Source organism: Oryctolagus cuniculus, chromosome 5 (assembly GCF_964237555.1).
Source record: "Oryctolagus cuniculus chromosome 5, mOryCun1.1, whole genome shotgun sequence".
NCBI classification, from domain to species: Eukaryota; Metazoa; Chordata; class Mammalia; order Lagomorpha; family Leporidae; genus Oryctolagus; species Oryctolagus cuniculus.
In genome coordinates, this window is record NC_091436.1 from 101,658,152 (window position 1) to 101,680,013 (window position 21,862).

Sequence of the window (21,862 nt, forward strand, 5' to 3'; positions counted from 1 at the left end):
CTTGTTTTTGTAATGACATTAAAATATATTCATTGGTATTTACTTAGAAAAGTAGAAAATGAAATTTTTATTTGAAGCCAGCGCCGCGGCTCACTAGGCTAATCCTCCGCCTTGTGGCACCGGCACACCAGGTTCTAGTCCCGGTCGGGGTGCCGGATTCTGTCCCAGTTGCCCCTCTTCCAGGCCAGCTCTCTGCTGTGGCCCGGGAGTGCAGTGGAGGATGGCCCAAGTGCTTGGGCCCTGCACCCCATGGGAGACCAGGAGAAGTACCTGGCTCCTGCCATCGGATCATCGCGGTGCACCGGCCGCAGCGTGCCGGCTGCGGCGGCCATTGGAGGCTGAACCAATGGCAAAGGAAGACCTTTCTCTCTGTGTCTCTCTCTCACTGCCCACTCTGCCTGTCAAAAAGAAATATAAAATTTCTATTTGAGTGAAAATTTTTTCTTCTTTTATGAATCAGAGTCAAAAATCCTAAAGGTTCTGAATGATTCTAATTTCCTTCAAATTGATTGATTCTGTTAAAAAATAAATAGTTTCTGGGCACTTGCTACAACCCAGTTCCATTCTAGGCACCAAGGAACACAAAGAAGTGGAAAAGACAGGTGTTACTCTCAAGAGAACTCTCAAGTTGAATTTACAAAGCTAAAGAACTTGAAACAACTGAAGAGCAAAGTTAAGACAATATATAATTTATTCTGAATTCTTTGATGAAAAAAATGTAAGAATTTAGAACAGGAAAAGGAGAAATACAGGAAACTTCACCAATACACAGGCTACTTTCTTCATATGGATCCATAAGACATGACTAAATTGGTATTTTCATGCTTCAAATATAAATAGCATTGAGTCAGTGACTCAGATGGGGTGGACAGTAATAATAATGTATGTCTAATAGATGGGTATTATTCAAATGAAATATGTGGGCAGGAGAATATGAGAAGCACCCTATCCTGTGACTAGAGGCTAAAGAGCAACATTCTGAGAATTTTAGTATTGTGTGAGCAATACCGCATGTATAGAACTCTCACCAAGTCCCATCCTTTAAGGCTGACTATCTCCCAAGTATCCTTTCATTTCCTTTATTGTTTTGTGAGTCTCATGGTCAGATATTTGATCTCAAATATTTTTAAAATATAAATTTGTGTGTATATTTAAAACTAGAATCTATAGAAGTACAGCCAAATTGAATGAATTGTATTGTTTCATTGGTCTGTGTGTCTATTTTTGTGACAGTAGCAGGCTATTTTGATTATAACTGCCTTGTAGTATGGCTTGAAATCTGATATTGTTTCCTTACTTAATTGATCTTTTTTTAATATATCTGACCCTACAGAGCTTTTTATTTACTCTGAAACTGTTTCTTTCTTGCCTTTCACTAGCTCATTTCTAGCTGCCTGCTTTTTCTTACTGGTTACCCTGTCTCAGCTGTGTCTTTCAATGCCTACTCTTAAATATGTTGTTCCTTACAATCAGAATCACGAGGAATTATTACCAATAGCTATACACCAACAAATTGGAAAATCCAGAAGTTGTTCTAGGCAGAAGCAGATGTCCACTTTTTTTGCATAAAAAGGATGGTATCATCCTATGTGCCAATTTTTCTACAGTTTTGCTAACACAATGCCTAGCACTTTATTAAAAATAACTAGGTATGTTCACCAAAAGATATGTACCAGAATTTTGCCCTCCCCCCCCCCCGCTTACTAACACCAAACTTTAAACAACAGACATTAAATAAACCATGACATGGTCATTCAATGGAGTATTGGTTGCAGTAGGAATGAACAATCCACTGTTACTACATGAAGTAATATGGATGAAGCTCACAAAAATATTGTTAAGCCAAAAAAGCAAAACACACAAAAATATAATTTTATTATTTGATTCATCTAAAATCCAAAAGTAGAGATTACAGAATAGTGATTTTTTTTGTTGGATGATTAGATAGAGAAGGAAGAGAGAGTTTCTGGAAAAGTTCAAAAAAGGTGTGTAGGGCATTGATCTAGCTGAAGGTTACACAAATGTATTTAGTTTGTGGAGATTCATCATGATATATACTGAAAGGTGCACTTTTCTATTGGAATATTACACTTCAATAAACCTTTTAAAATTTCTTTTTTAAGGTACACAAGGGAATAAAGGAAGATAATTAAAATTTTGCAAAACAAATAGAGACAGGCCAAAGGTTGTGGGACAGTGTATGAAGTCACCACTTAGGATATGCGTATCCCATAACAGACCATCTGTGCTTGATACCCAAGTCTGCTTCTGCTCTTGTGTCTTGCTAATGTGTTCTCTGAGAAACAACAGATTCTAGCCTGATTGCTTGGGTCCCTGCCACCAACATGGAAGACCGTGATGCAGTTCTGGGGTCCTGACTTCAGTCTGGCTGTGTGGGCATTTGAGAAGTAAACCAGTGGATGGAAGATCCCTCTCTATCTCTCTCCCCTTCTTCTTTTCTTCCCTCCTCCTCTCACTGTCATCTTGTCTTTCAAATAAATAAAAATTAGCCGGCGCCGTGGCTCAATAGGCTAATCCTCCACCTTGCGGCGCCGGCACACCGGGTTCTAGTCCCGGTTGGGGCGCCGGATTCTGTCCCGGTTGCCCCTCTTCCAGGCCAGCTCTCTGCTATGGCCAGGGAGTGCAGTGGAGGATGGCCCAGGTGCTTGGGCCCTGCACCCCATGGGAGACCAGGAAAAGCACCTGGCTCCTGGCTCCTGCCAGGATCAGCGCGGTGCGCCGGCTGCAGCGGCGGCCATTGGAGGGTGAACCAACGGCAAAGGAAGACCTTTCTCTCTCTGTCTCTCTCTCTCACTGTCCACTCTGCCTGTCAAAAAAAAAAAAAATAAATAAATAAATAAATAAAAATTAATAAGCCTTTAAAAAAATTAAAATAAAGGCCTTAAATGGAAGGAGAAAAAAGATAAAAGAATTTTGTATTCTGAAAACCGTTTTTAGAAGAAAAAATGGAATTCAAACTTTGCTTTTAATGCATTTTTTTGTAATTATTTTTCCCCCCAAAGAAACCTTTTACTTAAGGAATACAGATTTCATGCATTTCATAAGTGCAACTTCAGGAATACAGTGATTCTTCCCATCATAACCAACCTCCCACCCATTCTCCCACCCCTCCTCCTCCTTCTCCCATTCCCAGACCCTTTCTCCACTAAGATGCATATTCGATTAACTTTGTACACAGAAGATCAACTCTACACCAAGTAAAGAGTTCAATCAAAAACCAAAAAGCAAAAGTAAAACTGTTCCTCAAAAGACGAGACAAGGGCTGTTCAAAGTCATTGCATCTTGAAATTAATTTCACTTTTTTTTTAGAAACTTAATTAACTTCAAAGAAGCACCCAAGAATGTTATGTTTTGCAAGCGCTTAGCCATAATTATAGCACAACTTTTTGGGGACAGAGGTCTTGCATGGGAAGTTAGTGCACAGTGACTCTTGTTAATTTAACAATTAACACTCTTATATATGACGTCAGTGATCACCCAAGGCTCTTGACATGAGCTGCCTGGGCTATGGAAGCCTGTTGAGTCCACAAACTCCATCAGTATTTAGACAAGGCCATAAGCAAAGTGGAAGTTCTCTCTTCCCTTCAGAGAAAAATACTTCCTTCTTTGATGACCACTTCCACTGAGGTCTCACCCACCAAGGTCCTTCATGTAGGACTTTTTTTGCCACAGTGTCTTGGCTTTCCATGCCTCAAATGCTCTCGTGGGCTTTTCAGCCAGACCAGAATAACTTAAGGGCTGATTCTAAGGTCAGAGTCCTATTTAAAGAGATTGCCATTCTGTAAGTCTGTTGTGTGGACTGCTTCCCCTGTTGGAACATTCTCTACTTTTTAATTCTATCTATTATTATTACCAGACTATTAATCCTATCCATATGACCACTTTAACACTTAAGATGGTATTTTTACCACCCCGTTTATGGGGATTTGGGGTCCCATGGCAAGTTTTTAAACTGAACGCTTAGAAGAAAGTCTGTAGGAATGTATGCAGAACTATACAGCTTTACAAACTTCATACACTTCATAATTACAACTTTAGGAACACAGTGACTCTTCTCACCATGCCCACTCTCCCATCCATACTCCCAACTCCTCTTCCTTTTCCCTTATTCCCATTCCTATTTTTTTACTGAGAGCTATTTTCATTTGACTTTATACACATATGTTTAACTCTATGTTAAGTACAGAGTTCAATAAATAGTATAAAAAATACTGTTCCTCAACAGTCAAGACAAAGGCTGTTCAAGTCATTGCTTCTCAAAGTGTCAATTTCACTTCTACAGATTGCCTTTTAGGTGCTCTATTAGTCATCACAGATCAGGGAGAACACGCGGTATTTGCCCCTGGGGGACTGGCTTATTTCACTAACAATGATGTTTTCCAGATGCATCCATTTTGTTGTAATGACCAGATTTCATTTTTTCACTGCTGTGTAGTATTCAATAGTGTGCATATCCCATAATTTCTTTATTCAGTCTTCAATTGACAGGCATGTGGATTGATTCCATGTCTTAGCTATTGCGAATTGAGCTGCAATAAACATGAGGGTGCAGATAACTCTTTCAAATGGCAATTTTCTTTCCATTGGGTACATTTCCAGAAGTCAGATGGCTGGGTCATATGGTAGGCATATATTCAGACTTCTGAGGTATCGCCATAGTGTCTTCCATAGTGGCTTTATCAGTTTACATTCTCACCATCAGTGGATTAGGGTATATTTTCCCTCACATCCACGCCAGCATTTGCTGTTTCTTTATTTCTGTATGAAAGCCATTCTAACTGGGATGGGGTGAAATATCAATGTGGTTTTGACTTGCATTTCCCTGATGGCTAGTGATCCTGAGCATTTTTTCATGTGTCTGTTGGTCATTTGGATTTCCTCTTCTGAAAAATGTTTAAGTCCTTTGCCCATTTCTTTACTGGGTTATTTGCTTTGTTGTTGTTGAGTTTCTCTTCATATATTCTGGTTATTAATCTTTTATCAGTTGAATGACTTGTAAAAAGTTTCTCCCAATTTGTTGGTTGCCTCTTCTGTTGCCTCCCATTCTGTTGGTTACTTCTTTTGCAGTACAGAAGCTCCTCAATTTGATATAATCCCATTTGTGAATTTTGGCTTTGATTTCTTGTGCCTCTGGGGTATTTCCAAAGAAGTCTTTGCCCATTCCAAAGTCTTGCAGGGTTTCCCCAATGTTCTCTAATAATTTGATGGTATCAGGTCATAGATTTATGTCTTTAATCCATTTTGAGTGGATTTTTGTGTAAGGTGTAAGATAGAGGTCTTGTTTCATACTTCTGCATGTGGAAATCCAGTTTTTCCAACATCTGTTTAATAGTCAAACTTAGAAAACACAAAATTCAAATGAAAGAATTTAATGAATGGATTTAGCAGAAGATTAAACAGTTGGGAAAGAATTACTGAACAGAAAAGCATGAAGTTTATTTGGTAAGAATCATGGAAACAAAAAAGATGAAAAATACATGAAAGGGAAGAGACCTAAAGGATATTATGAGATGTTCTAATATAGAATCCTATTAGGAAAAACAGAGTGTGTTAAAAGAGAGTATTTGAAGAGTGAATGACTAACAGAATATTCTAAAATATTTTAAAATATCAAGCCAGAGATTCAAACAGTATACAAAACCTAAATGGAATTAAAAAATAAGAGAATTTGCACCAAGTCATAATAAAACAAAGGGAAACATCCTAAGTCAGCCAAAGGGGAAAAAACATGATTACCTTACAAAAAGCCATTAAGTAGGCTGACAGTTTCATTCTTAATCTAAGAACTGGCAATAAAATCCAGAAGAAAATGAAATAATGTATTCAAGTGCTAAAATAACTGAAAACCTGTAATTCTATATATTATAAAAATACTTTTCATAAATAAATATAAAAATAAGACATTTTCAGACAAATAAGACTAGAAAATTTGTCACCATAAGACTTGCACTAAATAAAATACTAAACAGTGTTCTTCAGACACAACAAAAACAGTTTCAATCAAAGATAAAGGATATAGGGTGCAATGAAAAATGGCAGATGATTCAACAGAATTCTGCTATAAGACTCAGATGTTCTTTGGTTATCAATCGTGCCTCTCTTCTCATCACTTGAGTAAGGCAGACCAAGCTCATCTTGCTTAAATTCTGACTTAAGCTGCTATGAACTTTTCAGGAAAGCCTACATCATACACCCAAAAACGTGTGTCTGAGAGAAATTTTGAGTCTACACAATGGTTCAATGGAAGTTCCATGTCAGAGTGGAAAGACGAGTGATTTCCACAGGGAACAAGTCAATACCTCTGAAGTTTCACTTTAATTCTATTGGACAGGATGTGAGCAACAAAGTTGTCTGCCTACAAGTGGCATTAACCTCATTCCGTATCACTGGTGATTGGGATGAAGCTACTGATGATGCCCAATGCCAAACTTCTTCCTATAAATGTTGATTTTCTAGAGCTTATTTAGCTAGACGTGCGCCTACTGCTGCTGACTTCTATAATTCTGCAGCCCAGCATTCAATCCCAGCTGTTGTGGTTTAATTTCCCCATACTCATGGGCCGGCGCAGTGGCATAGCAGAGCAGCTCCCTCGCTGCGATCTATTGAAAGACAGCCCTCGACACAAGGGTTTGTAAAAAAAAAAAAAAAATTTCCCCATACTCCTTCCAGAATTGCTTTTGTACATGAACTTCTTAAAATTACTTATCTTTTTATATATTGTATTTCTATTTCCTCCGGTTTCTGAATCAGCCTCACTCTCAACTGAAGCCATGGATTCTACTTTGCCTACTCATCGTTATCTTTGTGATTTCCAAAAGGTATTTGTAGCTCTGATACCTTTGGTAGCAAGAAGCTACATGAGTGTCTAGCCATTCTAAAAGGCTTCTGGAGGACCACTTACACAGGAGATTATTTATGTTTTTAACTTTATAAGAAGTCAAAATATGTCTCCAGTAACCTTCAGAGTGGGGTCAAAAATGTCAACAGTATGCACCTCTCTATTACAATGAAGCTGAGAATTTCTCACATATCATCTCCCACCACCATCCAGGAGGGCTTATTACAAGACCCATCCTTCAGATATCTGGCCTGTTTGGAACCTAGAACCTATGAAGTTGGGCTCTTCCTCCAGGATCTTCCCAGGCTTCTGGGCTGCGATATACAGTAGAGCTTTACAACTCCTCAGATGCTGAAATCAAGATCTTGAATGCAGCATCTAGTTTCAGTGGCCGGTGGTAACAAATGCTGTGCTCTAAACACATGGCCATACTACTGAAAATCTTTATCTCGCCTTGATTCCAAACCTCCTATGGCTCTTCAATTCCTGACATTGTTTTCCCTGTAGGACACTAATCTCCTACAATCTCAATTGCCTGAAAAGCAAGGAGAGCAGATGCAAAGCTCAGACACCAAGGCTGGTCTGGGATAACGATAACCCTTGACATTTTTGAGCACTTATTACACATTGGGTAAGATTTTAAGTCATTTATTGATGAAGGAACTAAGGTACAAGATTACCTAGCTGAAAGACACTGTAAATGAAAAATAAGAACCTAAACCTAGGCAGTCTGGTTCCAGAGAAAGTGATCTTAATCACTGTGCAAAACTGGATTTAAACAAGGATGTTTTCTCCCTTTAAGCTTAGGAACAATGTTCATCTAGAAGCTCATCTAGTTTGCCAACATAGTGTGGGGTGAGAGAGAGTGAAAAGGAAGCAGGTATCTGACTCCTTCTTTTTCAGGGAGAAACTGCTAATCTCCTGAGCATAGGGAGAGTGGGGACTGTTGGAAAGGAACAGAGGGGAGGGAACATCTTATTCACAAATGTGTCCCCTAGGCTTGTATTACTCAAAGTGTAGTCTACAGACTAGGGTTGTTTTGCAAAGTGCTTGTGGCTCTCCCCAAACCAAGTATGCAAGCTGAGGATAAACACATAGGGTTTATAGCAAATTAACATTGATGCAATATTCAGGTGCATGAAAAGCGGCCTCCTCTCCTGGTATACAGATGAACTCAAGTGTTGTAAAACTCATGTATGACAAGAACATTGGAAATTTTACAAAATAACAGTAACTATAATAATAACAAGTGGTCCTTTCTTACAGATAGTTTGAGAAGCACCAGTTATGGGAAGAAGAGAGGAATAAGGTTCTGGAGGACAACAAAGCTGCTTGGCACCCAGGATGATCTCGAGTGTCTTCTAATATCTGAGCTGAATTCCAAGAAGAAAGGAAACACACAACTTCTCTACAAATGGCTTTGCACACTCTGGGGAAGGATATAAATGAACGTTGTGTGATTCATGCAGAAATCCTGCTGAAAGAACTTCCCTGAATTCTGTGACCTACATTACTGAAGCAGAGAGTTATAATGAAAAGGGCATAGCCTTTGAATGAGGAGACCTTGGTTCTAGTTTCAGCTGTGCTCTAGTTAACACCTGTAATCTTGGGAAGTCACTCAATCTCTTTAATCCTCTTGAGCCTCAGTGTGCTCATTTAAAAAAAATCAAACTACTTGAAAAACAAGAAGCAGGGAAAGAGTGGTGTCCTACATTATCTCTGATTTCCTCAACCAACTGCGAAACAAACACAAATCATACACAGCCATCATATCAGGTGAGAGTCCATCTAAACATGGTATATATGTCCCTCACAAGTGAGTTGAGGGAACAGCAAAACAATTTCCTAGTATTTCTTGAGTTTGTAGCAAAGAGTGCAGCCTGCAAATGTTTTATCTTCCATAGGAGATACTGTGTTCCTGGAATAAGTCTGTTCTTGAGTAGTCTTGCTTATATTTTTAAAATGCGAATGAAAGTAAGCATCAGAAAAAATAATGGTGCCTAAATGTCCTAAATTCCATATCTAAATAGTGCTATATTAAGCTCCACTTGTCTCAGCTGCTTGAGAACTAGAATCTAAACATAATATTCACTTAATAAATACGTGGTATATCCACTTAAATATATAGCATTTGGGCTTAATAATAGTGTTCTGTTTTTTCTACACCCTTCTTCATCTGCTGCTTTGTGATCTGATGAGTTATTCTTTGTGTATTCTTATGTGGAAACTGAAAGGCTCTGTGGAAGGTACATTGCCCTTACTATAAACAGTTAGATAAAGAAGGGTCAGGGCCCAAATGTTCATTTCTATTTTGGTGAGAACATTTCATTATCTTCCCGCAGGATCTAATAAAATGTTAATGTTGAACTGCTTCTAAGTGGTTCTTATAGACTATTCTATTTACTTCTTGTTTTACTTGATTTAGATGACAAAATGTCTCCAACTGAATTGCAATAGATAGTAACCTGAGATCGGTGTCCATAAAACAAACAAAATAGTAAACCTTAAGTCACCCTTCCCTTTGCAACCCTACATCTTGGCAAGTGTTGCTAAAAACTCTTTGATTTGCATTTAAATATTATGTTAATTTATTGCTTTATATGATTTTTATGAGAAAATAATTTTCCAGATCATTTTCTAATCTGTGGCTTAATATTTGCAGAATCATAGAAAAGCTATTTTGCTGCCAGCACCTGGTCAATGACATACTGTTTATTTCCAGATACACTATCAATCACAGATTTCAATAATAAAAATATTATGTCTATTGTTTTTAAATAAAAGCAAATTCTACTTCTTGCTCAGTAATCACAAACAGTTGAAATACAGTCAATAGAAATAAATTAATCATTTTTGCCATTTACTTTCCCACAGATTAATGTTTATTATACTTAAGTGGAAACATCTCTACTGAGAATATCTTTGCTGAAAACATATTGTCTGTGAGATTTTTTAAGCTTCTGATTTTATTTGGATAATCAGAAGGTTTAAAAAATTAAGACCTACAGCAACAGTTATTCAATATATTTAATCTGACATTTTGGTTTTCCAAGGCAACAAGAAACAAATTCTAGGTCATTTCCAACCACTGAATCTATAGTTACCTATTGTCAGTTGTCCTTATTGCCTTTAGAAGAGAGAAAAGGAAATCTTGAGATCTTGTAGCCTAGCAAAGCTATATACTGAAAGGGAAAGCTTGAGTAAGGAAATAATTACCAAGTAAAATAAAGAGAAAACTATAACATTCACCAATAATCTGAGAGGCAAGTTCATTTTATTCTCAAAACTTTTCTTTTGCATACCAACAAAGAAGTTTGCCATAACATATATCAAAATGTTTGCAACAGTCACCCTGATGGTGAGGTAATGAGTGATTTTAAAGATTTTATTTATTTATTTGAAAGTCAAAAATACTAAGAGAGGAGGAAGAGAAGGGGAGGGAGGGTGGGAGAGAGAGAGGGAAAGAGGGACAAAGAGAGGGAGATAGAGAGAGAGAGAGAGAGAGAGAGAGAGAGGCTGCAAGGGCCAAGGGCTGGGCCAGGCCCAAGCCAGATGGTCCTTCTGGGTCTCCCACATGGATGCAGGGGCCCAAGCACTGGGGCCACCCTCAGCTGCCTTCCTAGGTGCATTAGCAAGGAGTTAGATCAGAAGTGGAGCAGCCGGGACTCAAACCAGTGCTCATATGGTTTGTTCGAACTCTAGGAGGACACTTAACCTTCTACACCATCGCACCCCAACAATTGATTTTATTTTCTTCTTTCCCTTTATATTTTCTAAAATTTATATGATAAAGTTATTTCTTTGTAAATAAGGTCATAAACTATATGAAAGTGTCAACCTGGAGCAATAAAAACACATACATGAAGTCAAACTTTTCTATTTGATCTCAGATACATGACCATCAAGTCATTTTTCATATTTTATGAATGAAACCCAAAGTCTGTATCCTTTCATAGTAAGTTGTAGCAACAGAGTTGGGGTCAGCTTGTGCAACTGAATTTGCCATATTTTACGGCTTTTCAGCATTGTAATTACACATAATGGTCATTTTTAAAGGAAAGGTTTTACAAATTAAAGAGTGCATAGTTTTGGACCATTTCACATTTGCCTCTTGAGATAAGGAAGCAGGAGTTTTATCAGCTTACATATGTAAAACCTAACGCACCCAGAGAATATTTTATTGTTTCACCAAAGGTCATACCATCTGTGGCAAAGCCAGAACCAGAAAGACAAACTGGTTTCCCTATTCTTACATGGTTTCTACACTCTCTCAAGTTTTGGCTTATAATCTACTTTCACAAATCAACACAATTTAGTGGACACTTAATGATAAGAAAAACATATGTCATCTTGATAAACAAAAATGTGCCATAGCTGTGCTCAGATAATCAAGTCATCTCAGTGTTTGCGAATCTCCTTTCTCTTCTGCTCCCTGCAGAAGAGGGAAGCACTTAATACCAATTAAAGATGCATTTAATACCTTTCACTGATGCTGAGCCATCTGTTACCAGTTCTGTTTAACCTACATTTCTAGAACAAATCTTCTTTAATATCCAAATTGTTCACCACTTCAAAGTTCATATCCATTCACTATAACACTTGGATATAAAATGTTTACCTATATTACAATATAAGAAGTTGATTAACCCATTAAATTCAGATTGTTATTGAAGCAAAGGGAAAAAAACCCTCCCAATTTAAAAAGGAAGGAGAGAGATTTGGAAAAGATTGGAAATATGAAAAGGGAGCAAAATTATTCCAGGGAATTAATAGAGGATAAAATGAAAAATGACTTTTCCTCCCAAAATGTTTAATATTCTTTTCAGAAATATATACTTCATTTAATAGCTTAAGTCATTAGTGACTGCCTTTTCTCATTTGCTTATTTTACTCTAACTTCAACAACCTTTTACAGTCTATCATCTGTGTTTCTTCCTTATTAACATTTGTTCACATCATCATTTAATATTAAATGACTTAATACAAGAATGCCTTCAGCAATCACGAAAGATTGAAACTGATCCCAAATCCCATCTCTCAAGTGAAATCCTCCACAGTTCAGAAAACACACTGACTGACCCTTTAAAGAGGCATACATATGGTCTGAATGTTCCCTCCCAAACTTCTGTTGAAATTTAATTACCATTGTAACTACATTAAGAGTTGGGACCTTTAAGAGGAGATTTTATCATGAGGGCTCTACCTTCATGAATGAATTAATACATTATCAACAGTGCTGGCTCCTTATAAAAAAAAATGGCATCACTTTCCTGTTTGTCTTGTGTCTTCCACTACAGGAAGATGCAGCAAGAATGCCTTCGGGAGCTGGCACTGTAGCATAGCAGGTAAAGCCGCTGCCTGCAGTACCGGCATCCCATATGGGCGCCAGTTTGAGGCTCGGCAACTCCACTCCTGATCCAGCTCTTCTGCTATGGCCTGAAAAATCAGTGGAAGTTACCCCAAGTCCTTGGGCCCCTGCTCCCCCGTGAGAGATCAGGAAGAAGCTCCTGGCTTCTGAATCCTGGCTTTGGATCAGAGCAGCTCCAGCCGTTGCAGCCAATTGGGGAGTGAGCCAGTGGATATCAGACTTTTTTCTTTCTCTCTCTCTCTCTCTCTCTCTCTGTCTCTCTTTCTCTCTCTGTGTAACTCTTTCAAATAAATAAATAAATCTTTAAAAAGAAAAAAAAGAATGCCTTTGTCAGATGTCAGAAAATGATTTTCTGTTCATTATAAATTACCTAGTCTTGGCTATTATGTTATAGCAGCACGAAACAGACCAAGACATATGGAGAGATGTTATACCGGGGAAGGGAGGTCCTAGTTGCACCAAAAATAGGGGAAAGGGGAGAGCTAGGGAGATGGTAGGTGACTGAGCACTCCCTGATTTGACTCCACAAATTGTCAGAAATTTTTCAAAAAATTTATGCATTTTTTAATCAAAGGAAATATCTCTTTTATTTTTATTTTTTTAACTTTTATTTAATGAATATAAATTTCCAAAGTACAGCTTATAGATTACAATGGCTTTTTACCCCCCCATAACTTCCCTCCCACCCGCAACCCTCCCATCTCCCGCTCCCTCTCCCATTCCAGTCACCTCAAGATTCATTTTCAATTATCTTTATATACAGATCAATTTAGCATATATTAAGTAAAGATTTCAACAGTTTGCACCCACACAGAAACATAAAGTGTAAAATACTGTTTGAGTACTAGTTATAGCATTAAATTACAATGTACAACACATTAAGGACAGAGATCCTACATGAGGAGTAAGTGCATAGTGACTCCTGTTGTTGACTTAACAAATTGACACTCTTGTTTATGGCATCAGTAGTCTCCCTAGGCTCTTGTCTTGAGTTGCCAAGGTTATGGTGGAAGTTCTCTCCTCCCTTCAGAGAAAGTTACCTCCTTCTTTGATGACCCGTTCTTTCCGCCAGGATCTCACTCACAGAGATCTTTCATTTAGGTTTGTTGTTTTGTTTTTTCCTAAATAAACAAGCAATCAGGAATTAGATGGACCTCAGTGTATCTTATAATCATTTGAATTAAATTAAAGGATGAAAACTGGATAGTTAGTAGGGACAAGCGGAAGTCAAAGAACACAGGGACAGAAGGCAGGATTCAGTCTCCTGTAAAGAAAAGGCATCTGAAGAAAGGAGATGGTCAGGTGGATGTTCAAGGAAGAACGAGTAAAATCTGATGAATGAAAACTAAATAGAAGTGTGTTTCTTAGGTATTCTATCTAAACATGTCTTCAGATATCATGAGATATCTAAACATGTCTTTTCTACATATCATGAGACAATTCTCTAGGTGGTGAACTGCTGCTTCTTTTTAAGGTACATGTTTTAAGGACATGAAGTGGTCAGATATAACATGGGCTAATGATGAGCGTTCAAATATTCTCTTTAGAAAACGAATGATTTATTAATTATTGCCACTGAATCATACCCACAGGGAGATAACTTTCTTTGAACATTTCTGAATTGTTAAAAATTAAAATAAGATGCATCATAATCCCTCACTTTTCCAATACTGTACCTATATGTTACATAGTAAAAAGGATATGTGGTTGGCGTCACGGCTCAATAGGCTAATCCTCCACCTGTGGCGCTGGCACACCAGGTTCTAGTCCTGCCTGGGGGACCGGATTCTGTCCCGGTTGCCCCTCTTCCAGGCCAGCTCTCTGCTGTGGCCCGGGAGTACAGTGGAGGATGCCCAAGTCCTTGGGCCCTACACCCGCATGGGAGACCAGGAGAAGCACCTGGCTCCTGGCTTTGGATCAGCGTGGTGCACCTGCCGCAGTGCGCCAGCCACAGCGGCCATTGGAGGGTGAACCAACGGCAAAGGAACACCTGTCTCTTTCTTTCTCTCACTGTCCACTCTGTCAAGAAAAAAAAAGATATGTTTGTCTAAAATTGAATTTGTGTGCCCAAATACAAATCATCATCTTGTTTGAGGGTCTGTTGAATCTATTCCTGCAATATTGTTGAGAGATCGAAGTCAAACATAAACCTATGTTTTCATATATAGATGGGTCATTGGTTTTTCTATCCAACAGCTATTTCTTACACAGCGAATTTTATTTACTTTTTAGGTATTATTTTGAGTACTTAAGGTGTTCTTCTCAGAGCTAGAAGGACTCTCTAAACTTATATGATGTTAATCACTGAGAGCACTTGTTTAGCAAACTTCTCCAGGCCAAACACGAAATTTCCAGGAAAATTGGATAACACTGTTGTAGAGTACAAAAAAAAGCAACAAATCTCCATCCTTACAGCAGAGTAATTCAAGAGTGAAGAGAAAAATGTGAGTATAGAAGAAGTTGTAATATTTGGTAGAGGAAGAAGACATCATATATGGTATAAGAGGGGTAGTTATAGATGAAAAACATCATAAAATGGCTAATAGATTTCACATAGAAGAATATGGAATTTCACAAGGCATGTCCACACAGCAGCAACAAAGTGTGATATCTGCTTGAGAAATGGGAAGATGCCCAGCCTAATTCAACTATAGGATATGAATTTGGCATATAGTGGAAAACAGAAACAGTAGGGATGTACTACAGAGGGTCATGAATGCCAAGGTGAAGAACATCTTTATTTCAGTGTGATTAAAGATGTTCCTTAGAAGCATTAACTTTCCAGAGGCAATTAGAACACTTTGGAGTAATTCAAGACAGTGAATCACAAGCCCAAGGAGATCTCATTTCAAGTATCAGAGGAGATAATAAAGAGTGGTATCAATGGGCTAGAAAGACCATCATTTATGTAAAGTTCCTGGGGAAATATTTGTACTTCATCTTCACTGTCTTATTTCTTTAACACATGTACATGTATTCAATATGTACTCAACAAATATTTAATGAGTGCTTACCATGTGTCAGACCCTTGGGCCTAGGGTCCCTACCTTCACCACATCACTAATAGGCTACTGTAGCAGAGAAAGGAATGAATTTAACAACCACAATGAGCGGAGCAAGGCCAGCGGTTAGAAGATTGAAAGCAATTCTTTACAACATTCTTCTTGGAAATTTACTGCATGGGTATTTTCTATGCTTTGACTTACAATACAGAGGACGTTTTGACTTTTTTTGTTGACGATATTAGTCTCAATTCATCGAAGCTAAAAGAAAAAAGAGAACACTTTCAAAACAGAACCTTGGAGAATACTTGTGTGGACTGTGGCATTCTCAGACAGTAGTCTACTGACTTCAGACACCAATTTATAAGGGCTACTACTTCCCTATTCAGTCCATACCAAGCCACATTACAACTGCATTTAAATTCTCAAAATCCAGATATTCTCTGAAAAACACATGAAAGATTTTTTTTTCTTTGACAGGCAGAGTGGATAGTGAGAGAGAGAGACAGAGAGAAAGGTTTTCCTTTTTGCCATTGGTTCACCCTCCAATGGCTGCTGCGGCCAGCGTGCTACAGCCAGCGCATCACACTGATCCGAAGCCAGGAGCCAGGTGCTTCTCCTGGTCTCCCATGCAGGTGCAGGGCCCAAGCACTTGGGCCATCCTCCACTGCACTCCCTGGCCACAGCAGAGAGCTGGCCTGGAAGAGGGGCAACCAGGACAGAATCTGGCGCCCCGACCGGGACTAGAACCCAGTGTGCCAGCGCCGCAAACAGAGGATTAGCTTATTGAGCCGTGGCGCTGGCCAAGATTTTTTTAATTGCAATCTCAAAAACAAAAAAGAAAAAAATTGATGGGTTGAGAATTTACAGAACCCTTCTTGTAAAGGAAAATGTTTAATTAGTAAAAGTCTTTATATGTAAGTGTAAATATACACAGATGTACACATTCATAAAGTATACATACATATACATACACAGTAACTGTATCAAATATTTCAACACATTTACACCGGGATAAGGTGTAAATTATCAGTCTTTCCAATGAGAGTACAAGTAAACCTTGTAACTTGAAGTAGCCCTTAGCTTGAAAAAAAAAAAAAAAAAAAAAAAGCTAAGGAGGCTGTTTTGGTCAGCATTCTCTATTGCTGTCGCTGCAAAGTTCACTGCTGACTCAACTCTTCATTCCACACCATCATATCCCCACCGATGCATGCTGTTCCACACAAAGCAGAACTGACAAACTAACTCCACAGTGTTCTCAGTCCCTGCCTACAACTGTTCAAATCTACAGTCTTCCAGTCACCACAAATGTGAATAGATTCTGCAAAAAAGATCCCCTTAAGACGTCTGCTGTAAAATATTTCGGTGTTATTTTCATCCTTACCCTGCCATAATTTTTGTCAGAAAGCAGGAACCTTCAGATCCTGGAAATCCTGATTTTACAGTTGCCCCTTTGTCTTGCCAGAGTGCCCTGCTATTTATTGCAGTAGCCAAAGTTAAAAGCTATTCAGTTGAAATCTTGACTAGGTATACTGTCTGGCCATTCCCTGTTAACATCTGGATTCAACTTAGAGAAAAAAAAGAATGAAAAAGAGTAGTTAAAGGATATCTCATAATTCCATCAGAGAAAAATATCTCCAAATGTTTCTGATAAGTTACTTCAATATTAGAATTTTTCTCTATATATTTTAAGGGTCAAATTTTTATAAATAAGACTTTACTTTTTATAGTGAAAATATGTATAAGAACTATATTGTGTTCAAAGGGATAAATATAGATTTTTACTTAAATATGCTTAAAATTTACAGAGGAATACACAGGAAACCAATCATACGATGACTCAGAGAAAGGGAAGCTAGTTAGCTAGAAACTAGGAGGGGGAGAGAGACTTTTTACTGCATACCCTCAGGTCTTGAATTTTGAACGATGTAAAGTATTATCTAGTCAAAACATTAAATTAAAAACCAAATCAGAATCAAATGTTTGGCCAAGTAGTTGAGACAATTCAGATGGATGCTTTGCTTATCAGAATACCTGGGTTTGATACCTGCCTTTGGCTCCTGACCTCAGCTTCCTGCTAATACAGACCCAAGGTTATCATAGTAATGACCCCAGTATTTGGGTCCTGCCACCAATATAGGAAACCTGGACTGAGTTCCTAAGTCAGGGCTTTGGCCTTGGCCCAAACTGGCCATTGTAGGCATTTGGGAGTGAAGCAGCAGATAGGAGCCCTCTCTCTCTCACTTGCTGCCTCTTGCTCTGTCTCTGCCTCTCAAATAAAGAAATGTTTTTCAAAAAACAAAATCAGTGGATCCGGGAGTAGTGCTGGCATCCAATGTGGGCACCATTTTGAGTCCCGGCTGCTCCACTTTGATCCAGCTCTCTGCTATGGCCTGGGAAAGCAGTAGAAGATGACCCAAGTCCTTGGGTCCCTGCACCCACGCGGGAGACCTGGAGGAAGCTCCTGGCTCCTGGCTTCAGATTGGCACAGCTCTGGCCATTGTGGCCAACTGGGGAATGAACCAGTGGATGGAAGACACCTCTCCCTCTCTCTCTCTCTCTCTCTCTCTCTGCCTCTGCCTCTGCCTCTCCTCCCTCTGTGTAACTCTGACTTTCAAGTAACTAAATAAATCTTTTTTTAAAAAAATTCAGATAAGAGGATAATGCAAAGAAAATTAAATCATTCTTATGTTCATTCAGCAGGCATCACTGACTACTATTCATTGGACTAGGTGTTAGGGGCACAAAGTTCAATAAAGATGTGACTGTTCTCAAGCAACTCACAGTGGCTCAGATTTGGATATGCTGCTTCCGGAGAGACATTTTATTACTTTTTGTAAACTAGTGAGTAGGAAAAAAACCTTATGGAATTTTGATATCTCAGGTGGACAGAGAAATATCCCCCACTTCCCCCTCAAAGCTAAATTGCCTAGTTGAAGGCAATTGTGTTGCATATAATTAGTCTGGCTCCTTTATGACTTAAGAAGCAGATACAATAGTACTTAAGAGCATGGTTGTAGACTCAAGATAGATTTGAACTTGATTCTCAACTTAGTCCTTCACTGGCTGTGTGACCTGGGTTAAGTGACAACATTTCTAAGCCTCATATTGAAGATTTCTAATGATACCTAGCTCATAAAGTTATTGTGAGTATTAAAATTTTATATACGCAAGGCATTTTTATAGCTATTATTATCTGGAGTGGAATCTTGGATTTGCAACAATAAAATCAGTCTAGTAGAAATCTCTCACAATGGTTTTGCTAAACAAAATAGGATTCAGTATCTGCTGGCAGATTCTTCTCTAAGCTGCCTTTTTTTTTCTATCCTACATCTCTTGCTCCCCAAAATGAACATTTGGCTGGAAGCTTAGCCAGAATGCAGAATGGCTCCCAGAGAGAGGGGGCACCTTCCAAAAATCCATGATAAATATCCCTCAGCTATATAACTCCACAGGCTTAAATCCTACTTTGTAGCCAGGGCCTAGGGCATTAACCTTCTTGGCAGTTTCAAGTCACACACTGTGCAGAAATCAATTTCTTTGGGGGAAAATATATCACATACTGGAGCAGGTTAAACTCTTTTTTTTAACAGAAACAATTTTTACTTTTTAATGAACTTGTAAACAAAAAGGCACCCATTTCAAAGTAAAAACAAAATCTCGGGTCATATAGATGTTTACAGTGATTATGTAAGCAACATATACATGTTCATATGTAAGATATTAACTAAATTCCTGTGACAAGCATGCTTTTTAGAAAATATAAAGAACATTATATAATTAATACAGAGTCCTAAAGATAACCTACTAGTCACTAAGTCTTTCTTGTGTCTTTACTTTAAATTTTATTATTTCTAGCACAGGTTATCAGGCAGTCACTCATATGCTCAGTTACCAGAATCTTTGTTTGCTATAATAGCAGGCTTGCAAACAAGAAGCCAGCCATTTTAAGAATGTTTTAAGTGAACAACCTGCCAATCCCAGGGATGGAAAAACCCTAAGAATGTGCAATTTCAAGTACTTAAAAACTATCACAACTGTGGTTGAACACTGTTTGTGCATTTCTTTCTAAAATGAGATCTCAAAGCATTATAGTTCAAAATAAAAGGTTTTAACAAAAGACATAGGCACAATTTCTCTGCCAATTTGTATCAACCATTTAGCCAACTTTTCCATTTGAAAAACAAATACGATAGAAAACCAGACACCATGATTTACTATTTCAGTTAACATAATTACAGCAGCTAGAATTTGGTATCTGCCAATGCTACCCAAAGTCAGTTTATACTGAAAGTAAGTTCTTTAAACCAAGTAAATGGTTGTCCACAACCACTGTATTATGTACATATGAACAAAAACAATTAGATTTGGGGAGAAACAAACGCTGCCCCTATATTATGTTCTGTGTCTTTTGTGCCTCAATTCATGCTTAAAAACCATTCCTGTTACTTGTGGTTTTGTCAGCTGGCTTCTCTATGGGGATTTAGGCCTGTTGAACTTCCCCACTGGAAGAGGCTGCTTGCTACACTGCTTCCTGCTTTACTGTCAAAGGTGAAGTCGTCTTGCTGGTTCTGAGTCCTGAGATGCAGAATAGCTGTCTCGGATACATGTAATCTAAGGATTCCTTACAGTGCAGCCCACAGCCACAGTTTAAGTACACAGCAAATTCTGCAGTAACATGAAACTTCAACTGGAGTGTGCAGCTTTTCACTAATCTTTTCCTATTTCTGTTCTCTGTTGCAGACTCTAATCCTTGCCATGGCAGGCTGGCTCTATTAAAGTACATCAAAACATATCCTAATGATTCCATGTCATCTCCAAGGCTCTGCTCGCCGCCAAGCTGTGCACTGATGCTACTAGCATTTTGCCCTTTGCCAGGGAGATTTTTATGTTTTCTGCATGGCATGTGTCACCTAGTCCTATTGTCTTTGTACTTCTTGGTCAAACCAAAATCAATAACGAGTAACTTATTATCGTGATGTAGGAAGTTATCTACTTCAACGCCTCTGTGTACAAAATTCTGCATATGCAGATATTCAATTCTACTTATCTTCCAGTAGCTATCCTATAAGAAAGTTTCCACTGTGAAATCTTCTTGAACAGAAGCTGAAAAGATCCTGGAGGCTGAATCCCAGAAGATCCAGGACTAGCACATTTTAGTCTTTTTACTGGATCATACCACGGTATATGCGGGATGCCAGCCACACCCTGAAGCATCTGCTCACATACAGCAAATGAGAACGCCTGGCCGGCTGAAATTCCTGCTTCAGGGCCATTCCTTCGCCAACGGTGATTTAATCACCAGATAAATGTCCCCGAAAGGGCCAGACGCAAACTCCCGCCCCGTTCACACCAGCCTTTGTCTACACCAACAACTTCCGCCTGGAGAGCCTAAGATGGCTGCGAAGGCCCGGCCCCGCTGAGCAAACGGCGGAGGCCTCCGAGGTTCATCTTCCACCCAAGGGGAGAACGGAGGTGGGAGGCCTTTTGTAGCGTGATACAGCCCACAATTGGCCAAAGATCAGAGAATCCGCCGCTCCATCAGCTCTGTTTGGGCCAGGCTGCAGTTTGTGAGGGGGTCTACCCCTTCCCAGGCCGGGCCGCTTTTTCTGGACGGCTGCCCCTGCCTCGGTTCCCCGGAGACATCGCCTGCTGCAAAGGGGGGGGGGGGGGGGAGTTAGAGCGCGGATACCGCGCCCACAGTAGTGCTGCCGCCCCGGGGAGAGCGGGGTGGGAGGTAAGGGCGTTTGAAAAGACAGTCCCTGGAAACAAGGAATGTGGCATTCCTTAGAACTGTCTAAACATTTCTTAGTCATCTTAACAACTTTGTGTCAGAGTGGATTTGACTTCACCTCTCTTACTATTGACGCCTTTGTTGCTATTTTTAATCTTGTATGACTAATTGGCGTTAAGACTGAACCCCCCGGGCCAAAGTGCCTGGGTCTAACACCTGGCTTCGACAGTGCCAACTGCGTGGCTTTTGGAAAGTGGTATGTCTCCTCTGTGCCTCAGTTCTCCTATGTGTATAGCAGGGCGTCACCGTAACACATCCTCAGATTTCTCTGAGGATTGAGTTCGTAGCGCACGTAGAGTTCCCAGAAGACAGCCTGCATGTGGAAGCCGCAGTAAGCCCTTCCTGTGCACAACCGGTTGCAAGGCCTGCCCAGAGCTGAGAGCTGGCAGATCAGAATAGAAGGAACTCAGTGCTGAAGGGATACACAGTTCTCAGCAAGGCATCTATATAGTCTCTCCTGCCTCACAATGAGGAATGCGACTCCTAATTTAATAAAAAGATGCAGTGTGTGGTCATAATATCCGACTGAAAGTGAAACCGTTTAATTTTCCTAGCAATACTGCTTTCTTCATTCTGGTGAGGTCCTCTTTGGAAATGGGGAGTGGAAGTACAAGAACAGTGATGGGGGCAGGCATTTGGCTTAATTCAGGCACGTCTGGTTAAAGAGGTCTACATCCCATATTGGAGTGTCTAGGTTCTAATCCTGGCTCTGCTTCCCATTCCAGGTTCCTACTAATGCACACCCTGGGAGGCAGCAAGTGATGGCTCAAACACTTGGGTCCCTGCCACCCACGTGGGAGACCTGGGTGGAGTTCTAGGCTCCTGGCTTTGACCTGGCC

General features: G+C 39.4%; 1 pseudogene; it reads right to left on the minus strand.

Annotated features, from left to right (window-relative positions):
- Positions 1–12,940: 12,940 nt before the first annotated feature.
- LOC100343816 (casein kinase I pseudogene) lies at positions 12,941–20,875 on the minus strand (annotated as a pseudogene).
- Positions 20,876–21,862: the final 987 nt, after the last annotated feature.